General features: G+C 39.1%; 1 pseudogene; it reads right to left on the reverse strand.

The window, feature by feature from the left end:
* Positions 1-5201: 5201 nt before the first annotated feature.
* Positions 5202-13490, reverse strand: part of LOC121455692 — a 35420-nt pseudogene continuing 27131 nt past the window's right edge.

Genomic DNA, 13490 nt, shown 5'->3' on the forward strand with positions numbered 1-13490 from the left:
ATCTTTTTAATAACAAAATCTTACTTTTATCTCTCCTGAATGTAAGTGGAAATAATTTTGACAAGCAAGATTATTTCTTCATACATAAGAAAATATTATTGAGAAAACTGAGTAGGTGCTAGACACGATAGTTCATGAATGCAATTCCTGAACTTGGTAAGCTAAGACAGAAGGGATGAACAACTCATGGCAACCTATGCTACACAGTGAGTTCAAGTTCAGATGTGTCACTCAGTGGTAGAATTTTTGCCTAATATACATGAGGTCCTGCGTCTCCAGTACCAAAAGAAGAAAGAAGGAACGGGTAAGGAAAGCAGCTGAGCCAAAGGCTTTCCAAGCAAATGAGTGGGGATACTGTTGTTCATAAAAATTCACCAAAAGATTAAAAACACTATATGGTGACTTTAAAAGGAATTGTTGCCATGAATTTTTTATAATATTTTAATTTATCTGTGAGATTAATTGTGCTCTGTTTAAAAAGCCATCCAAAAAGAAAATTGATATTTCTTTTCATTTTGAGGACTTTCAGATAATAATAAATGAAAAAGACAAAAGATAGGAACATCTCAGACATGTCTTTACTGTCCTTTATTTCCCAGGTTTTTTTCTTGGTGTCTCTGTCTGTCTGTCTGTCTGTCTCACCCTATACACATGTGTGCATCATGTCAGGTTCTATTACACACACATACACAAGCCTCATATTTTTTTAGCCAAAAAGTATACCTGATTCTAAAGAGCCCCTCCTTCATCCATTAACCATCATATAGTGGTCCCTAATTTCTATTTTTATTATGTATCTGAAATGGCTAGAAAGAACTATTCGTTTTTCTTAATAAGTATTCTGTTGGCATGGGTTCAGATGAGAATGTGTCTTTTACGGGAAGAGTTGCCCTAGCCATAGTGTTCTGTACAGCTATTAAAATATGCATAATAGAATAGTTTTGTTTTCCTCATTTTAAAAACTCTGGTCAGAATGAAATCAAATCAAAGATCCGGATATTAATCCACACACCTTTGAACACATGATTCCTTATAAAGAAGCTAAAATTATACAATGGAAAAAAAGAAGGTATCTTCAGTAAATGGTGCTGGCATAACTGGATGTCAACATGTAGAAGAATGAAAATACATCCATATCTATCCCTATGTACAAAACTCAAGTCCAAATGGATTAAAGACCTGATAGAAAAGAAAGTGGTAAGTAACCTTCAATGCATGGGCACAGGAGACCACTTCATAAATATAACCCCAGTAGCACAGACACTGAGGGCTACAATAAATAAATGGGACCTCCTGAAACTGAGAAGCTTATGTAAAGCAAAGAACACAGTCAATAAGACAAAAAGACAGCCTACTGAATGGGAAAAGATCTTCACCAACCTCACATCAGACAAAGGATTGATTTCCAAAATGTATAAAGAACTCAAGAAATCAGACATCAAAATTCTAAGTAACCCAATTAAAATGGGGTACATAAAAATCAATTTAAAAATGGGGTACAAAACTAAACAGAATTCTTAACAGAAAAATCTCAAATGGCCAAAAGATACCTAAGGAAATGTTCAACATCCTTAGCCTTCAGGGAAATGCAAAACAAAACAACTCTAAGATACCATCTTACACCTGTCAGAATGAGTAAGATCAAAAACTCCAATGATGGCTTATGCTGGAGAGAATGTCACTCATCCATTGCTGGTGGGAATGCAAACTGGTGCAACCACTTTGGAAATCAGTATGGTGATTTCTCAGAAAATTGGGAATCAACCTACCTCAGGATCCAGCAACACCACTCCTGGGCATATACCCAAAAGATCATACTACAAAGGCATTTGTTCAACTATGTTCACAGCAGCATTATTTGTAATAGCCAGAAGCTAGAAACAACCTAGATGTCTTCCCTCAGCCAAAAAATGAATGAAGAAAATGTGGCACATCTACACATTAGAGTATTACTAAGTGAGGGAAAAAAAAAAACAATGGCATCTTTAATTTTGCATGCAGATGGGTGGAATTAGAAAATACTATTCTGAGGGATGTAACCCAGACCCCAAAAGATGAATATGGTATGTACTCACTCATAAATGGATACTAACTATAAACAAAGGACAATGAGCCTATAGTTCATGATCCTAGAGAAGCTAAGTAATAAGCTGAACCCTAAGAAAAACATATATAGACCCATCTGGAAAGTGGAAATGGACAAGATCACCTGACAAAATTGGGAGAAGGGAGGTGGGGGGAGAAGGAAGAATGGAAGGGGAAGAGGTGGGGAGAAGGGGAGGGATGAGGAGAACTTGAGGGAATGAGCTAGTGAAGAAGGAGGAAGGACAGAGATGAGAGCAAGGAAAGAGATAGCATTAGCAAAAAACCTGCCTCTAGAGAAATTCCCAGGAATCCGCAAGGCTGACTCCAGCTAAGACCCTAAGTAATAGAGGAGAGGAGGCTTGACCTGGCCTTGCCCTATTGTCAGACTGATGTATATCTTAAATATCACCATAGAACTTTTACCCAGCAACTGATGGAAACAGAGGCAGAGAGTCACACCAGAGCACTGGACTGAGCTCCCAAAGTCCAGTTGAAGAGCAGGAGGAGTGAGAATATGAGCAAAGAGGTCAAGACCGTGATGGGGACACCCATTGAAACTATTGTGAAACACCCATTGAGAGGTAATGAGAACTCAAAAACTCCTGCTGGACTGGGAAGGAACAAGTATAGGACCAAACTAGTCCCTCTGAAGGTGGTTGACAGTTGCATGGCTAGGGCAGACTAAGGGGCACCAGGATTTATCCCTACTGCATTTACTGGGTTTTGGTTAACCTATTCTCTTTGGATGATTCCTTGCTCTGCCTATATATAATAAAACTCTGGCCAGACACACAGAACTTGAAAGGGGGGGGGGGGGGCAGGCAGCTCTCTGTGAGTTCAAGACCAACCTGGTCTACAGAGAATTCCTAAACAGCCAGGACTACACAGAGAACCATGTCAAAAAAAAAAAACCCTCTGGACTGTTGTTTGTCTTGACATTTCTCAAATTTCCTCAGCATCCTGAGGTCCTTTACTGAGGTCCCTTACAGATTTCCATAATCTACTTTCCACCACCTTTATACCTAGATTCTACTCAGTAAAGGTTTATGGCTGACAAAAAAATACCCAGGTGTGCTTGCTGGTGGTAAATTTCTTAATCCATTCAAGTATAAAGACCTAAGGACCAAAAGATTTTGATGTCTCTCCAATCCCATGTAAAGCAAAATAAAATCACTATTAAATCATAAAGACCAAAACTTACAAGTATATTCAAATTAAAATAACCTGCATTCGCAAAAAATTTAGTTCATCAAGATCCATTCATTTTCCTCCTGATATTAAAGCACATGATGGAAGAAAGGAGAAAAGGAGAGAAACAGACAGACACACAGAGAGAAGGAGAGAGAGAGAGAGAGAGAGAGAATATACCCCGATTCGCTGGTACCTGGTCTGCTATATGTTACTTCAATTCTGGGTCCACTTCACAAAAATATGTCAAATACTAACTGTGAGTACAAGTATTACAGCCCAAAGTCTAGAAAGGAAAATACAATGGCATGCCCTGAAAGAGTGCAAATTCAGTGTCAACATATGGTAAACTAACACAATCTGAGTAATGGCAGTGTGACGTCATTTTGCTGATGATTAGAACAACTATACTGTGGCTATTCTTAGAAAAGGGGAGCAGAAAGTGTGAGAATTACAATTTACTTATATTTTATTTCATTAGACCTCATATTTGATGTTTAAAAAGCATCAAACCCTAAATCATGATGAGGTAAGCCTTCCACAAATAATGATCACAGTAGTCATAAATCTAGAATATGGATGCTAACTACAAAGCCAAATCAAAAACACCACAATTGCAATTAAAACTACAGTAATTTTTCTTGTACTTTGATTTTCAATGTTCAAATATTAGTTGATGCTTGCATAGCTTATATGTTAGACATAATGCTTTCAACTGATACATCCCAGTTTCATGTTTTGAAATCTGGATGTGTTCCGTGAGGACTGCATAGTGTGACATGCCTTGATAAGTCTGTGTCTTATAAGAGAAAAAGTTTGCATATCTAGAATAAGATCACTGATAATTCAGAATATTATTACAAGACCCTGTTGGCTCAGTGGTTAAAAGCACTGGCTCTTGCAGAGGAAGTGGGTTCAATGGCCAGTGCTCACAACTATCTGTAAATCCAGTTCCAGGGATTGGGATTCTGTTGTCCACTTCTGACTTGCATAGACACAAGGCATGCACAGGATGCACCTACACACACACAGGCCAAACACTCATGCACACAAAATTATAAAGTGCAAAATTTTAAACTTGGTCTTGACAGTGAAGTGTAACAAGAATGCAAATATAAGAATTAAACTGAATAATTTAATAGCTTGTCTGTGGTCATGTGTAATAGGTTCCTATGAGATGTATCTAACTTTAAAAAGTGAAAACTCTCTCCCCAGTGACTTTCTTTGGTCTAGAGGTAAAGTGTGTATCACATCTATTAACTAGGAAGCCAAGAATTGCTTGAACAAATACCATCATGGCCCTGCAGAATGACAAATGGCCTTTTCAAAGGCCCAGATGGTTTTATCTTTCTTGAAATTCTATCACTGATTTGTTCTGAGTCATTTGCAGTCACTAAGACCAACAGAGGTAACAAATGTTTGATGTATGATAGGTGAGCCACTTTTGTCAGGAATGCACTTATTTTAAACTATACTCATTTCTCACAAATATGATCATGGGTTTTTGTTTCTACCTTCCAGTGATTGATCAAACTGCTGTGGAAATTATAAAAACACGGACGGCTCTCAGGAGCTCTATAGTATTTGCCTCCTTGCACGAGATGACGCTGCATTGCAGATGAAATGACTGTAGAGACAACATATCAAAATACATGACTCTCAAAACTCTCCAGTAGTAACATACATTTGCCTCCTGTAGCTTAAAGGAAGTGTCAAGAACAGCACTGCAGAAAACCATATTTAACCTATCTGAGTGAAAAGTGACCATCCTAAATAGTTCAGAACTGGAAATGGGGGTGCAGCTCAGTGGTAGAGCACTTGCTTAGTACATGCCAGGCTCGGAGTTCAGTCATCAGCCCTCAAAAAGAGGTGGGGGAGCATTGAGCACTTTTATAGCCCTTCATATATGGCAAATCAATTAAAGTAGCTTAATCGGTGGCTAGAAACACATCATTATCAGCAACATATTCATGAGAGATGCTATGTGTAAAAGCTGCAAAATGTTTGGCAGAAACCCAGGAATGAAAAGAAAGAATACAGTAAAAAAAAAAAAATTGACAGAATTGTTTGGTGTTTCAGCCCTATTCATTTTGAGAATTTTCTCTCATCTCTGTTTGTTCCATTTGGAAGGATAATAGAAAAACCAACAGAAGTGAGATTTGTTTGACTTGACTCTATCTATATATAGAGTCACACACGGCACAGGGATCCAGGACAGAAGCGTATCTGTAAAGTGATAGCTATACATACATATGAATGCAGTGTCTCTTTCTAATTTTTTTCTTTTCATATTATCTTATGCAAAGTTTAGTAGGGATTTTTGTTTGTTTTGACAATCTAAGCACCATCTAAACACAGTTTCACAAAATTAAAGTAATTCCTCACAATTAATTTCTGCAGTCAATGGTCTTCTCAAAATGGGCAACTCTTGTTGCACTGAGGAGCCACGACAGCAGACCACATGACTGAGGGAACAAAACAATTCATTAACCAGTTCTGCAGGAACACAAAGTGCGGGTACGGGGATGTCAGCCCCTGCTCTGGAGCTTCAGTACTAATGAGAGTCATTGCATATTCATAATCTCAAATACAGTCAGCTTTTGGTTAAAAAAAAAAAAACAACAACTTTTGTCACCCCGGCTTCATGGCAAGAGCAAAGCAGCGCACTCCTCCTTGGTGTCATGGCACTTCCACCAAGTGTGAGAGTTAGACTGATTGCTCTGCAATGGAATCTGATGGGCAACCGAGAAATGCTACCCCAAGGGTTCGAAAACTGCTTAGCTTTAGTGCAGAGATCCAAATAATCAAAGAAAAAAAAGAAGGTCGTGGTGGTGAATGTGTATATCAACATATACATTGACATAACTCATAAGAATATATTTTAAATCACTCTAAACAAGGGACTTGGTTTGTTCAGTGTTCAGAGTAAATATCTGTTAGGGATGTAAAACTGCATGCATGAATTTTCACTGTGATGGGAAAAAAGCAGTATGCCCCAGTGTACAGATCTCATGCTGCAAAAACACCATCACACATGCTGCAGGAGGTTTCCAAAATCATTTATTTCATGATGCCCATTGTTTTCATCACCTAAGCTGATTGACCTGAACCAGCAACTCTGCAAAATTTGGAGTTACCTGGAATTGCATTCCTGCGGGGCTTGTCTGTGCTGGTGTCACTGTTTCTCTCATTTTTCGTCACCGCTGCCACCACCACTATCACCATCATAATTATAATTAGTTCCAGAAATTCCTAAGGGGATAGCATTACCCCACTTGACCCCACAATACCTCTGTGGGGAAGCTACCAGCATCCCCTGAAGTCAAAGAAGGGAAATGTATGTCTCATGCCCACTGTGGAAAAGCCTTGTGACTTTCTTCAGGAATGATGTTGTCTTCAGATAAAATGGCAACATGGCTCCATATGTTCCTGACAGGCATAGAGGCTGTAAACAGCCCATGAAAATTAAATAAAACAGGACAGCAAAAAGGAAATTTCTAAACTTGATCTCATTTGAGTTGTTTAAAGTTATTTCCAGATGTATAATGTGTATAAATATCTGCTTAGTTAAAGACAAATCAAGAATTTTGAGATGCTGGTGGGGAATAGATGGTGAGGTGTTGTGGGGGACGGGGCTTACCAAACTGTTCTACATCTTAGTCCTAGACACACGAGCTTGAAAATAGAAGGACTTGTGTTTATGATTGATTGAGGTAACTGATTATCCACAGATATTTTAAGTGTTGAGACATTAAATTGTCAGCTCTATCAGTTTGATTGCAGTAAAACATGAAAACATTGACTTTTGTCTAGTTAGAGAAATTTATTTTTCCCAGAATGACAATCCTTTAAGTAGAAGCCAGGCAGCTTGCCAGATTTCCATGTCATACACTGAAGTTTGCAAATGCAACCCACATTTTCAAGTGTTTTTAAGGTGCAATAGTGGTGCACAGATTCTTTTGGGAAGTAGTTTTGTAATAAACACACTCATTCTTTAAGTCTGAGAAAAGTGCTTATTTTGCGATGGTGAATAAAGCCGCTTTGGTACTCGTGTAGTGTAGGTTAGCAGTGCATGCTCTTCACCTATGTAAAGTCTCTCTCAAAAATAAAATAACATTCTTTGGACTGCCATGCTGTGAACAAGTTTGATTAATATGTTTTATAAGCCTGAAATAAATGCTCATCGTAACTGTCAGGGAGCTGACAGCTTTCAAAGTCTTTGTTCACAGAATGAGTGATTTATCTTTTTAAGATACCATACTCCATTCTAAAAGGAAAATGTTAAAATCAAGTAAATGCTACTAAAATGTGATTGCCATTAAGTCAGTCTTGTACTCTAGATCTTGTGAGTACCGTCTTCATGTGCTCCGTCTGAAAGAGAAAAAGTGCTGCATCTCCTCGTTGCTCATAGTGCTTGTAGAACACCTGTGCTTTTCAGTGGGAAAAACTGTAGTTCAGCATCTAAAACCTAGTCCATTTTAAGACTCAAAACTGTCAGATGGGAGATCTAGTCAATCTTTTTAATACACTCTGTGACTAAGAAATCAGCACTAGTCCGGATGATCATCATGAAGACACTAAACAAAAGACAAATATGATCGCAATCCCACTAAAACACCAGCATATCTGTATTCCTGCTTACTTCCCAAGCACTTGTTAAGGAAGTGAAAATACAGGCTATTCTGAAGATCGGCAGACCAGTGAACTCACTATGCCCGAGTTTTGCTGCAGCAGTGGGTGAGACCTTGCACTCTAGAAGAACACATAGAGGGCACCAAGGTGCCTCAGCAAAACACTGCCAAGCAGAACACTCCTGACTCCATCCACTGGCTATCTTGTTCACCACAGCATGAAATTTGGTTGCCCTTCTTACCACATCTTAGAGAGTGATAACTGTAAGTGGCCATTAAGCCATCTGTTTGCCCATCACGTTATTCTACCTCCCACTGATTCTTCACTGCTATTTCATGGCGGAAATCCACAACCCAGCCTGGATAAGCACCTGTGTACAGCTCTGTTTGTGATGGAGCTCCTCTCCTTAATCTGTGTCCACAGCATTACAAATATAGATCATTTTCTATGTGTCTGCTTTTATACCTCATGTTCTTCCAAGTTCCAAAGAGTGCTCATTTTTGTAACAGTAGTGTTTTTTACTCATCTATCACCTTGGTATATAAGAAGCCATTCTTCATTTCATTATTTTTCAAGCACCAAGAGACCACAGCTTTTGCACATGCTGTCAAGGTAAATTGTTAAATGCAGTACTATTCTGGCCCAGTTTAAAATGTGCTCTATTCAACATTTAGTAATGTTTATTTTCCTTATTCCTTTATGCAGTGATGCTCCCTTAGAGTTTCTGGTGCACTGTGGCAGTCCTACTATGTCCCCACACTAATTTCCCCACTCATTCACATAGCCATCTGCATGTGTCACTACCATCTATGTAATGTCTTACACCATTTCAAAGCTATCTCACAAATCAGGTTCAAAGATGACTTATTTTCTCTCGTTGTGTAGGGTGCTTTTCCTTAAGGATGCTGCACTTCTCAGCCAACATAAAACAAGTCAAGTACTATCGACACAATTGCAACAATGCCATAATGTCATTCCCTTCAAACTGGTTTGTTTTCAGACCTTGAAATCTTAATTTTTTCATATGTTGTATGAAAATTCCCCATCTTCCAGTTCTTCCCAGACCCATCCACTTTTCCTACCAACCCAACTTTGTCTTTTTTTTAACACACCAAATATTATTGGGCATATGGACATCAACTGGCATGTGGTCAGCTTACCAGGGGATATACTCTTAGTGAAAACACACTGTCTTCCCTTATCTATCTATCTACCTATCTATCTATCTATCTATCTATCTATCTATCTATCTACTTGCCTACCTACCTACCTATCTCTGTCTCTACTTCTCTCCCCCACAAGCTCTCAAGGGACAGTAGCATGAAGGCTAAGCATTGCCCAACTCTCATCTTCGTTCTGAGGTTTGGTCTGGCTTGGACTTTCACATATCTGGTACTCTTCTCTGTTTATATGGACAGTTGCCCTTCTGTGTTTAAATGACACTGTTTCCTTCTAGTCACCTCTGCCTCTGACTCTTACACTCTTTTCTTCTCCTCTTCCTCAATGGCTCCTGAACTTTGGAGGAGGCAGCACAATGCATATGTTTATTTTAGAGTAGAGCTTTCTATGGTTTCTTATTCTCTGCACCTTGTCCAACTCTGGATTTCTGTGCTAATCACTATTTACTGCAAACAGAGGCTTCTTGGATAAGGATTAGAAGGTACATTGATCTATGGGTCTAACAGTAAGTCATTAGAAGTTGATTTAATACTATGTCCATTTAGCAGCATAATGATAATAGACTCTCCCCTACAGCCTATGACCTATCTACCATATGTTCTTAGCATGAGAATAGTGTCAGGTATGGATTTCATCTTATGCAGCGAAACTGAAGCTCAGTCAGAGAACAATTAGTTACTTCCCATAAAGTAACGACATTATTGTATCCGTGGGCATGTCTTGTCAGGGCAGTTATTACTGTAGCTAGCAAGGTTATTTTTCTTCTCTGCTAGTTTGCGTAGCCCCTTTGGGCACTAGGAAAGCTATCCAGTAGGAATGAAACTTACAGGTCACTACAAACTTGATTCTTCCATGTTCTATGAGTCGAGTGTGTGGTATCAGTAGTTAAGACCTTACCCAAGAGAAATACAGTAACCTACACTGTTTGTGGGTCTATGGGACCTTTCTGGAACAACTCAAGAAGAGGTAGCCCATTGCTGGCATTGGGTTTTTTTTTTTATTTCTTAGTCTGCGGTGTCTACTAAAGTTACCTTTGTCCGATTATAAGATAACTCCATTTGGATTCTCTCCCTCTCCCTTCCTCTCCCTCTCTCTGAGTGCGTAAGCTTCTACAGTATATTTCCATGTGACTTTTTAAAAAAGTCCATTTGGATTCTCTCCCTCTCCCTTCCTCTCTCTCTCTCTGAGTGCGTAAGCTTCTACAGTATATTTCCATGTGACTTTTTAAAAAAGCTCCCAATAGATCAGCTCCACTGTCTCAGTGGGTGGGTGCACCCCTCTTGGTCCTGACTTCCTTGCTCATCTTCTCCCTCCTTATGTTCCTCATTGGGACTTTGGGAGCTCAGTCCAGTGCTCCAGTGTGGGTCTCTGTCTCTATCTCCATCCATCACCAGATGAAGGTTCTATAGTGATATGCAAAATATTCATCAGTATGGCTATAGGATAGGATCATTTCAGGTTCCCTATCTTCAGCTGCCCCAGGAACTAACTGGGGACCTCGCCTTAGGCACCTGGAAGCCCCTCTAGGTCCAAGTCTCTTCTCAACCCTAAGATGGCTCCCTTAATTAAGATATGTGCTTCCCTGCTCCCCTATCCAACCTTCCTTTATCCCAATCATCCCATTGTCCCAAGTTCTCCCCATCCTACCCTTCTCACTTTTCTCTCCCCATCTCCCCTTACCCCCCTCCCACCCCACCCTTAAGATCCCGATTTTTTGCCTGGCAATCTTGTCTACTTCCCCTACCCAGGAGGATAGCTATATGTTTTGTGCAACCACTTTGGAAAGCAGTGTTTCGGTTTCTCAGAAAATTCGGGATCAACCTGCCCCTAGACCCAGCAATACCACTCATGGGAATATACCCAAGAGATGCCCGATCATATGACAAGGGCATTTGTTCAACTATGTTCATAGCAGTATTATTTGTAATAGCCAGAATCTGGAAACAACCTAGATGTCCTTCAATGGAAGAATGGATGAAGAAAGTGTGGAATATATACACATTAGAGTACTATGCTGCGGTAAAAAACAATGACTTCTCAAATTTTGCATGCAAATGGATGGAAACAGAAAATACTATCTTGAGTGAGGTAACCCAGACCCAAAAAGATGAACATGGGATGTACTCACTCATAATTGGTTTCTAGCCATAAATAAAGGTCAGTGAGTCTATAATTTGATATCCTAAAGAAGCTAAATAAGAAGGTGAACCCAAAGAAAAACATATAGCTATCTGCTTTTTATTAAATTACTTGGTTTGGGGTTTTTAAATTTTTTGAGATGTTTCCACACTGCAGATCCAAGACATTTGCCAACGTACCGAATAGTAAATGTTCACAAGACACAGTTCTCCTTTATAAGAAACCAGCAACAAATGCTGGTGAGGACTCCAGAGGAAAGAAACCTTTGCTGTTGGGGAAACGGCTCAGTAAATAAAGGGTCCGCCACATCAGTGCAAAGAACTTTGTACACACCATGGCCTGAGCTTGGATCCCCAGCTTCCAAGAGAAGAGTCTGACCCAACCCGAGCACTCGGATTGTTCAAGATAAGAAGATCCCAGAAACTCATTGGCTGGCCAACCCAATAAAATCAATAAGCCTCAAACTGGAGTGAGGTAAATGTCAAAGCATACATACATAAAACAAACATACAAAAATCTGGGATCAGGTAGGCCATGTGTCCTGCTAGAGACACACCCACATCAACCCTGAATCTCCATGTGCTTTCCATATACAGTAGGAAGAAGAAAGAAGCAGGTTAGCTAATCTAGGTAGGAGGCCTCTGGAGGGAAGCAGTTCAGGTTATAGACATCCAGGAGCATGCACTGGTTTTAGCTAAGGATCAACCATTTCTAAACATCTGTACTCTAACCAGGGAAAGACTATGCCATTGCTCTGAGCCTGACCCAGGGAAGACTTTTCCATTCCCATGGGTCCTTGATATTTGCCTGATTTTTGTCAACAATACACATTCACGCTTGACTTCCCCCACACTCCAGGTTTAGGAAAAGACTCTAATTAAAAAAGGAAAAAGCAGAAAATGATCGAGGAAAACCCCTATAAGGACCTCTGACTTACACACACACATGCACACATGTGTGGGGCATACACACACACACACACACACACACACACACACAAAGAGGATGGGGGGTATGTATTGGTGGGAATGCAAATTAGAGCAGCCACTATGGAAATCAGTATCCAGAGTCCTCAAAAAAATTAAAGATAGAATAACCATTTGATTCAGCTGTACTACTCAGTGATATACCCTTGGTGGAAATTCAGCATTCCACTAAGATGTAAGCAGACTTGTGTTTGTTGTGGCACTGTTTACAAGAGACAAGCCAAGGGATCAATCTAGATCAATAGATAAGCTGGTAAAGAAAACACATCTATACACAATGAAATTTTATTCAACCATAAACAAGAATAAAGAATTTGGATAGGACTAGAGATCATCAAGTTAAGTAAAATAAGCCAGACTCAGAAAGACAAATATTATAATTTTTAATAAGTTGAAACTATATTTTTTAAAATAAAAAAAATGTAAGGGAGAAATAGTTGGAAAGAGAAAGAGGACCAGTAAGAAGAAACACATTAATAAATGGAGGTCATTGAGGGGAGAAAAGTACATGGCATACATGTATCAATGTTATCATGAAACTATTATTTGAATGAATATGCACAAATAAAATAGGAAAAGTAACAATTAATTCTAACACAAAATATTTTCCTCACAGATAAAATATGTACATTGAATTAAAATATCTAATAGTCTCTGGTGCCTAATCTAATTAACAGTTATTAATCTGCTTTAAAAAATTTCTAGAGTGTTTTACCAATGATAGATCACATAGGGCAATTCACTTCCCCAGGTTCTTCCATAGATATGGCAATATATATCTGATTTTAAATAAAACACACTTTTCGGGGGAAAGTATTATATAAATATTGTAATTGTTTTGTTGTTTCCATTGTAGTGCTAATTGTCTTTAACATTAGATTGGTTTTGAAATGTATTTTATGTGCCTTTTTTTTTTTATTTTTTTGAGACAGGGTTTCTCCATAGCTTTTTGGTTCCTGTCCTGGAACTAGCTCTTGTAGTCCAGGCTGGCCTCAAACTCACAGAGATCTGCCTGCCTCTGCCTACCAAGTGCTGGGATTAAAGGCGTGCGCCACTACCGCCCAGCCTTTTATGTGCCTTTTAACACACTAAGACACTTATATTCCACAGCTATAATGAAATATAATTTGCTGTTCTTGAAGTCTAGATAGGTCCATAAGTTAAAGAATGGCATGAATGTTATGGAAGTAGGTAACTGTCTTCTGACTGTATTTAAGGTCAGCCCCACTAGAAAAAAATAGATGCTTAATGCTATTAACCTGACCAAGAACCCATGGTTAG

Source organism: Microtus oregoni, unplaced genomic scaffold (genome assembly GCF_018167655.1).
Source record: "Microtus oregoni isolate MIOR12 unplaced genomic scaffold, Mior012 000014F_ref0000157, whole genome shotgun sequence".
Taxonomy (NCBI): Eukaryota; Metazoa; Chordata; class Mammalia; order Rodentia; family Cricetidae; genus Microtus; species Microtus oregoni.